We start from the raw sequence: 7,472 nt of genomic DNA on the forward strand, positions 1-7,472 counted from the left end.
CACCTGAGTGCTCAGACTCAGACTCAGACTCAGTCTCAGTCTCAGACATGTGGCAGACTTCTAGTGTTCCAGCAACACTTGGCTTGACTTTCTTGGCTTCCTTTTGTTTTTTCTGCTTGGTTTACCTGAGTCTTTACTCAGGAATTGGCCTGCCTAGCTTTTTTCTTGACTTGCTTGGCTTCAGTGGATTTGTCCTTGCTTGGCTCCACTTGCCTGTGTCTTTCTTTGCTTGGCTTGCCTGACTCTCTTTCCTTCTGTTCCTGGCTCTGTTCACTTGGTTTTCTCTTGATTTCTTCCTGGTCTGGCCTGATTATGACTGGCCTGACAAAGTGTGGCTTGGCTAAGCCACCTCTTGAAATCACCACAGTAGTATGCTGACCCTGTCTGAGCCTGCAGCCTTTTATAACCTCAGTGCAGACAGAGAAAACATACTTTCTGATTGGTTGTCTGAGAACCAATGTGCAGCTACTTCATTTGTTACCCAAGCCAGAGGGGATATGTCATCCTTTGATGACATCATTCCCATTGATTCACCGTTTGTGTTGGATTTTTAGTCAGTGATATCTGCTATTAGCAAAACTCGTCCTGTAACGGCATGAAATAGGCTTTGGTTACATTTTGAAACTTAGATGCCTTAAATTAGGCACCTAAATAACTTAGAAGTGGCCTGATTTGAAGAGGAGCTGAGCACCCACAGCTCCTGTTGATTTCACTAGGAGTTTTGAGTGCTCAGCACCTATGGAAATCAGGTCACTTTTAGTTAGTTGCTTAAAAGTGGGTTTAGGGGCCGAAATTCAGGCATCCTAAAGTTTGAAAATATTGGCCAGTTTCTCTGGAGCCCTTAACTTGGTGATGCTTCCCGTCTCTTAGAGAAGCCTCCTGGCACCCAAGCCCATGGGAAGGGTTCTTTGCCATTCCAGAAACCCAAGTGTTCACCATTTGTCACTCTCAGGTTTGATTAGCCGCTTCTCTTGTTCGTGAGCTATTTTCTGAGACCGGTTTAAAAACAGCATCTGGAGAGAAACCCTCACATCAGGCCAAATCTATTGTGTGATGTTGCACTCTATATGATGGGGAGAAGGTGACCAGCCCTCTGTGGAGAAGGAAGTGGTTCGGGACTATTTAGAAAAACTGGACGTGCACAAGTCCATGGGGCCGGATGCTCTGCATCCGAGGGTGCTAAAGGAGTTGGCGGATGAGATTGCAGAGCCATTAGCCATTATTTTCGAAAACTCATGGCGATCGGGGGAGGTCCCGGATGACTGGAAAAAGGCTAATGTAGTGCCCATCTTTAAAAAAGGGAAGAAGGAGGATCCGGGGAACTACAGGCCAGTCAGCCTCACCTCAGTCCCTGGAAAAATCGTGGAGCAGGTCCTCAAGGCATCAATTATGAAACAGAGGCGAGGAAAGAGATCAGGAAAAGTCAGCATGGATTCACCAAGGGGAAGTCGTGCCTGACTAACCTAATTGCCTTCTATGATGAGATAAGTGGCTCTGTGGATGAGGGGAAAGCAGTGGATGTGTTATTCCTTGACTTTAGCAAAGCTTTTGATACGGTCTCCCACAGTATTCTTGCTGCCAAGTTAAAGAAGAATGGGCTGGATGAATGGACTGTAAGGTGGATAGAAAGCTGGCTAGATCGTCGGGCTCAACGGGTAGTGATCAATGGCTCCATGTCTAGTTGGCAGCCAGTTTCAAGCGGAGTGCCCCAAGGGTCGGTCCTGGGGCCGGTTTTGTTTAATATCTTTATTAATGACCTGGAGGATGGTGTGGACTGCACTCTCAGCAAGTTTGCCGATGACACTAAACTAGGAGGCGTGGTAGATACACTAGAGGGTAGGGATCGGATACAGAGGGACCTAGACAAATTAGAGGATTGGGCCAAAAGAAACCTGATGAGGTTCAACAAGGACAAGTGCAGAGTCCTGCACCTAGGACGGAAGACTCCTATGTACTGCTACAGACTAGGGACCGAGTGGCAAGGTAGCAGTTCTGCAGAAAAGGACCTAGGGGTCACAGTGGACGAGAAGCTGGATATGAGTCAACAGTGTGCTCTTGTTGCCAAGAAGGCTAACGGCATTTTGGGCTGTATAAGTAGGGGCATTGCCAGCAGATCGAGGGACGTGATCGTTCCCCTTTATTTGACATTGGTGAGGCCTCATCTGGAGTACTGTGTCCAGTTTTGGGCCCCACACTACAAGAAGGAAGTGGAGAAATTGGAAAGAGTCCAGCGGAGGTCAACAAAAATGATTAGGGGTCTGGAGCGCATGACTTATGAGGAGAGGCTGAGGGAACTGGGATTGTTTAGTCTCCAGAAGAGAAGAATGAGGGGGGATTTGATAGCAGCCTTCAACTACCTGAAGGGGGGTTCCAAAGAGGATGGAACTCGGCTGTTCTCAATGGTGGCAGATGACAGAACAAGGAGCAATGGTCTCAAGTTGCAGTGGGGGAGGTCTAGGTTGGATATTAGGAAACACTATTTCACTAGGAGGGTGGTGAAGCACTGGAATGCGTTACCTAGGGAGGTGGTGGAGTCTCCTTCCTTGGAGGTTTTTAAGGCCCGGCTTGACAAAGCCCTGGCTGGGATGATTTAGTTGGGAATTGGTCCTGCTTTGAGCAGGGGGGTGGACTAGATGACCTCCTGAGGTCCCTTCCAACCCTGATATTCTATGATTCTATGAAAATATGCTAATGAGTTAAATATAATGTAGCTGGAATATGCTTCATGCAAAAGGTCTCTTGTAAGGTGTCATTACAAAGTTTATAATCTACTGAGAGTGGTCATCCTATTTGTATCAATGTACCACTCATGTATCTGAAACTAGAAATATGAAATATAACTCTGAGGGCCTATTGTAATTTTGCAAAGTGCGGGCCATTAATGGTGGTTTGGAATCTTGATGACTCCCATTAACCAGGACAATCGTCTGCAGATGGCTCTCTTTTACTTGTAAGTCTCCCTGTATACCTGTGTGCTGGCAAGTGGGTAATGTTTTCCCTTTAAAAAGGTGATCAAAGTTTATGTGAACCCCTCCAGGTATTTAGTAATTTCAGAAAGCCTGATTCTAGTATCACTTATACTATATAAATCTGATATTACTCCAAACGAGTCAATGGTTTTATAATGGGGTAACTAAAAAATAATGAAAGAAAAGAAAAGAAAAAGAACAAAACAAGAAGAAAAACCAGGCCCATAGGCTTTATCCTTCATGTGTAGTGGATTAAATTTTTCTGTCATGAGTTTGTTCTTTTTTCTGTTTTCACAAAACATGCAATACACATCAACTTCACTATGGGAAAAATGGTCCTAATCTTCAATCTATTGGGGAAATGCCTGAAAAAAACACAGAAATCACCTCCCAGAATCTACACGATTTAGACATTTATGCTCCAATACGTCTGTTGGTCTATAAGGTGCCACAGGACTCTTTGTCGCTTTTTACAGATCCAGACTAACACGGCTACCCCGCTGATACGTGATACCATTTAGACAATTTCTGATGTAAATTTCTTAATGAAATGATTGAGTTCTATCTTTCTAGGCTTTTATACCATATTATCAATGCAGCTACCTGACCAACTGAATGATCCCTTAAAATTGTAGGATAGTGAAAGAGGAAATTAATTCACAAAAGAAGACCAGGCATTTTTTAACTGCTTTTATTAGACCAGACTGATGCATTTGAAAAGAGCCTTGCAATCAAGTGAATGTCATTTCTCCCAAATCTGGGGTGGCAGTCTCCCCTTTGCTCTGTTCTAACTTAACAGGGACAGGAGCAGGGGCAATCCTTCTCTTGATGGCTCTCCTGCCATTCCTCTTCTTGGAAGGTAATACCACAGGCTGATTTAAGGGCAGGACTCCGCCCTGAGAGATGGTGACACCTCCCAGCAGTTTCTTGAGCTCTGAGTCGCTGTGAATGGCCAGCTGCAAGTGCCGTGGGGAAATCCGACGCTTCTTGCTGCGTGCAGCGACTTCCCCAGCAATATCCACAATCTCATGAGTCACTTATTGAAGCACCACGGCCATATATACTGGGGCTCCAGCTCCAATACGGTCTGCAAATTGTCCCTTGCGGAGCAATCTGTCTATGCGACTGACAGAGAACTGCAGCCCAGCCCGGGAAGAACGGGTGATTTTGGCCTTAGGGTCTTTTGCGGTTGAGCTCTCACCTGAGTGCTCAGACTCAGACTCAGACTCAGTCTCAGTCTCAGACATGTGGCAGACTTCTAGTGTTCCAGCAACACTTGGCTTGACTTTCTTGGCTTCCTTTTGTTTTTTCTGCTTGGTTTACCTGAGTCTTTACTCAGGAATTGGCCTGCCTAGCTTTTTTCTTGACTTGCTTGGCTTCAGTGGATTTGTCCTTGCTTGGCTCCACTTGCCTGTGTCTTTCTTTGCTTGGCTTGCCTGACTCTCTTTCCTTCTGTTCCTGGCTCTGTTCACTTGGTTTTCTCTTGATTTCTTCCTGGTCTGGCCTGATTATGACTGGCCTGACAAAGTGTGGCTTGGCTAAGCCACCTCTTGAAATCACCACAGTAGTATGCTGACCCTGTCTGAGCCTGCAGCCTTTTATAACCTCAGTGCAGACAGAGAAAACATACTTTCTGATTGGTTGTCTGAGAACCAATGTGCAGCTACTTCATTTGTTACCCAAGCCAGAGGGGATATGTCATCCTTTGATGACATCATTCCCATTGATTCACCGTTTGTGTTGGATTTTTAGTCAGTGATATCTGCTATTAGCAAAACTCGTCCTGTAACGGCATGAAATAGGCTTTGGTTACATTTTGAAACTTAGATGCCTTAAATTAGGCACCTAAATAACTTAGAAGTGGCCTGATTTGAAGAGGAGCTGAGCACCCACAGCTCCTGTTGATTTCACTAGGAGTTTTGAGTGCTCAGCACCTATGGAAATCAGGTCACTTTTAGTTAGTTGCTTAAAAGTGGGTTTAGGGGCCGAAATTCAGGCATCCTAAAGTTTGAAAATATTGGCCAGTTTCTCTGGAGCCCTTAACTTGGTGATGCTTCCCGTCTCTTAGAGAAGCCTCCTGGCACCCAAGCCCATGGGAAGGGTTCTTTGCCATTCCAGAAACCCAAGTGTTCACCATTTGTCACTCTCAGGTTTGATTAGCCGCTTCTCTTGTTCGTGAGCTATTTTCTGAGACCGGTTTAAAAACAGCATCTGGAGAGAAACCCTCACATCAGGCCAAATCTATTGTGTGATGTTGCACTCTATATGATGGGGAGAAGGTGACCAGCCCTCTGTGGAGAAGGAAGTGGTTCGGGACTATTTAGAAAAACTGGACGTGCACAAGTCCATGGGGCCGGATGCGCTGCATCCGAGGGTGCTAAAGGAGTTGGCGGATGAGATTGCAGAGCCATTAGCCATTATTTTCGAAAACTCATGGCGATCGGGGGAGGTCCCGGATGACTGGAAAAAGGCTAATGTAGTGCCCATCTTTAAAAAAGGGAAGAAGGAGGATCCGGGGAACTACAGGCCAGTCAGCCTCACCTCAGTCCCTGGAAAAATCGTGGAGCAGGTCCTCAAGGAATCAATTATGAAACAGAGGCGAGGAAAGTGATCAGGAAAAGTCAGCATGGATTCACCAAGGGGAAGTCGTGCCTGACTAACCTAATTGCCTTCTATGATGAGATAAGTGGCTCTGTGGATGAGGGGAAAGCAGTGGATGTGTTATTCCTTGACTTTAGCAAAGCTTTTGATACGGTCTCCCACAGTATTCTTGCTGCCAAGTTAAAGAAGAATGGGCTGGATGAATGGACTGTAAGGTGGATAGAAAGCTGGCTAGATCGTCGGGCTCAACGGGTAGTGATCAATGGCTCCATGTCTAGTTGGCAGCCAGTTTCAAGCGGAGTGCCCCAAGGGACGGTCCTGGGGCCGGTTTTGTTTAATATCTTTATTAATGACCTGGAGGATGGTGTGGACTGCACTCTCAGCAAGTTTGCCGATGACACTAAACTAGGAGGCATGGTAGATACACTAGAGGGTAGGGATCGGATACAGAGGGACCTAGACAAATTAGAGGATTGGGCCAAAAGAAACCTGATGAGGTTCAACAAGGACAAGTGCAGAGTCCTGCACCTAGGACGGAAGACTCCTATGTACTGCTACAGACTAGGGACCGAGTGGCTAGGTAGCAGTTCTGCAGAAAAGGACCTAGGGGTCACAGTGGACGAGAAGCTGGATATGAGTCAACAGTGTGCTCTTGTTGCCAAGAAGGCTAACGGCATTTTGGGCTGTATAAGTAGGGGCATTGCCAGCAGATCGAGGGACGTGATCGTTCCCCTTTATTTGACATTGGTGAGGCCTCATCTGGAGTACTGTGTCCAGTTTTGGGCCCCACACTACAAGAAGGAAGTGGAGAAATTGGAAAGAGTCCAGCGGAGGTCAACAAAAATGATTAGGGGTCTGGAGCGCATGACTTATGAGGAGAGGCTGAGGGAACTGGGATTGTTTAGTCTCCAGAAGAGAAGAATGAGGGGGGATTTGATAGCAGCCTTCAACTACCTGAAGGGGGGTTCCAAAGAGGATGGAACTCGGCTGTTCTCAATGGTGGCAGATGACAGAACAAGGAGCAATGGTCTCAAGTTGCAGTGGGGGAGGTCTAGGTTGGATATTAGGAAACACTATTTCACTAGGAGGGTGGTGAAGCACTGGAATGCGTTACCTAGGGAGGTGGTGGAGTCTCCTTCCTTGGAGGTTTTTAAGGCCCGGCTTGACAAAGCCCTGGCTGGGATGATTTAGTTGGGAATTGGTCCTGCTTTGAGCAGGGGGTTGGACTAGATGACCTCCTGAGGTCCCTTCCAACCCTGATATTCTATGATTCTATGAAAATATGCTAATGAGTTAAATATAATGTAGCTGGAATATGCTTCATGCAAAAGGTCTCTTGTAAGGTGTCATTACAAAGTTTATAATCTACTGAGAGTGGTCATCCTATTTGTATCAATGTACCACTCATGTATCTGAAACTAGAAATATGAAATATAACTCTGAGGGCCTATTGTAATTTTGCAAAGTGCGGGCCATTAATGGTGGTTTGGAATCTTGATGACTCCCATTAACCAGGACAATCGTCTGCAGATGGCTCTCTTTTACTTGTAAGTCTCCCTGTATACCTGTGTGCTGGCAAGTGGGTAATGTTTTCCCTTTAAAAAGGTGATCAAAGTTTATGTGAACCCCTCCAGGTATTTAGTAATTTCAGAAAGCCTGATTCTAGTATCACTTATACTATATAAATCTGATATTACTCCAAACGAGTCTATGGTTTTATAATGGGGTAACTAAAAAATAACGAAAGAAAAGAAAAGAAAAAGAACAAAACAAAAAGAAAAACCAGGCCCATAGGCTTTATCCTTCATGTGTAGTGGATTAAATTTTTCTGTCATGAGTTTGTTCTTTTTTCTGTTTTCACAAAACATGCAATACACATCAACTTCACTATGGGAAAAATGG

This window comes from Emys orbicularis, chromosome 7 (genome assembly GCF_028017835.1).
Source record: "Emys orbicularis isolate rEmyOrb1 chromosome 7, rEmyOrb1.hap1, whole genome shotgun sequence".
NCBI classification, from domain to species: domain Eukaryota; kingdom Metazoa; phylum Chordata; order Testudines; family Emydidae; genus Emys; species Emys orbicularis.